Raw genomic sequence first — 1,868 nt, 5'->3', positions numbered from 1 at the left:
GAGAGGGGCGCAACAAACATTCCTTTCTTGAGAAGAAAGAAGAAAATCCCCAACAAGAATGACAGGCAAATTCTGCTCAAGGTTCATGACTAAAATATAATGAACAGGTGGAAAGACATCTTCTCTTTGAGCCCCTGCTGTTAAAAAATGCACATTCCATTTACTTGAAGATATAGGCATATGTATAAAGACCTCTGCACACATGTTCGCATGCTCATATACATACCTGAACACAAAACCAATGACCAAATAGCAGACTCTCTCACGCTTTGGTCTACTAAAATGGAAAATACAGGAACAATTCTAGAAACATTTTTTAATGATTATAATAAGGATTGGTTGTCTGTCAAAGCTTTAATTTCATTTTAATTAGGACAGAATTAAATATAAAGAAAATATAAGGCATCTCTCTCCCCACTGGAAGCAGAGAGCTATGGAAGATCAAACAGACCAAATTTTTAGGAAGAGAGCCTGAGAAGCAGTAGTTCTGAGCCTAGGGAAGTGAATAAGAATATCATGGAGAAACTCACCCATTTGCAGTATCGAGGGGCTTCAGCCTTCAGGAACAGCAGCCAAAAGAGAACCAGAGGTAGCCTGGGTGAGGTATTTCAGGGAGAAGACAGGGGACGGGGCAGAGACTGGCGAGGGGAATAGTACATTGGGTCTATAGTCCTGCAGTTTGCAGTTTGACAGAAGAGAAAAAAAAGCGAAGGGAGACAAGGGGCATAAAACAGCCGACTGTTTAAAAAAAAAATGTTCAGCCAAAATCGCCAAAGGGGAGAGGAGGAAAAAAGGTTAAAACTCCCGACAGCTGCTTTTCCCTCTTCCTTCTTTCTCTAGTGTCCACTTTGTGAGTCCAGCAAACTGCGGCCTCCTCTGCATCAGCTGCTCGGTGAAAGCCAAGGCCAAATTAACTAGAGTCTGTCATTCGGGAGACATAGAGTGAGGCATGGCTGGGGAGGGGGGGGGGGGGGGGGGTCAAAGAGCAGGAAGGAAAGGAAAGCAGGAGAGACATCGGGGATCCTTCGAGTTCTCTTGCCGACATTTCAGGGAGAACCTGAAGCATCACCCCACTTCCATCCTGGATGACAGCTACTGTTTTTTTTGCACCCGATATTTTCTTTCCCCCCTCTTACTGTGAGATGATCTTTCCTGGGCTGAAAAGCTTCCTGCGCAGCCTCCAAAAATAAGACTACTCAGAGGAGGGGAGGGGAAAGGGTGGAGGAAGAGAACTCCTCGATTTCTCCTTATTTTTCTTTCTCCCTCCCTCCCTTCCTCTCCCTCTTCTCTTTTCCCCTTTTCCTTCTTTCCGTTCTTTCTCTTTCTTTCAGTAATGTTTAGGCCTCGGCAGGTAGATGTCTGGTTGGCTGAAGATGACAAAGCAGCTGCATCGAAAAGGAGAACTCACAGGGGCTCTAAGCTCTCAGTAAAAATGTGAAATATTATCCATTCATTTCCTTATGCAGCTGAAAACATTTAAAGCCCCAGGCTCTCTACTTCTCTACCCACCCAACCCCCCAACCCCCCTTTCTTAGTAGAAACAGACAAACAATACAGCCACATTATATCTCTCTACCTCTCTCCGCTACATTCATGAAGTGTATATTTTACCTCCCTCTTCCCCCACCCCCTTTTTTCTCACCTCTGTAGGCTCCCTTCAAGCCAAAGTCCTCCGTCCAAGGTCTCTCCTTCTTCTCTCTCCTTTCCTCCTTCCTCTTCCTCTTAGAAAAGCCAGTCCGTCATCATTATACCTAGTCTCTCTCTCTCTCTCTCTCTCTCTCTCTCTCACTCTCTCTCTCTCTCTCTCTCTCTCTCTCTCTCACACACACACACACACACACACACACACACACACACGCACAGTCTCT

The 1,868-nt window shown here is 45.4% G+C and overlaps 1 non-coding gene across 1 annotated transcript; it reads right to left on the bottom strand.

Annotated features, from left to right (window-relative positions):
- Positions 1-1,014: 1,014 nt before the first annotated feature.
- On the bottom strand, positions 1,015-1,071 carry MIR12349 (microRNA mir-12349). The gene has a single exon (NR_162905.1). It is a non-coding gene; the product is annotated as a microRNA mir-12349 (primary transcript).
- Between the last annotated feature and the right edge of the window lie 797 nt (positions 1,072-1,868).

Source organism: Monodelphis domestica, chromosome 4, assembly GCF_027887165.1.
Source record: "Monodelphis domestica isolate mMonDom1 chromosome 4, mMonDom1.pri, whole genome shotgun sequence".
NCBI lineage: Eukaryota > Metazoa > Chordata > Mammalia > Didelphimorphia > Didelphidae > Monodelphis > Monodelphis domestica.
Note: the sequence above shows the minus strand (reverse complement) of the source record. Positions and strands in the feature narration are given on the sequence as shown.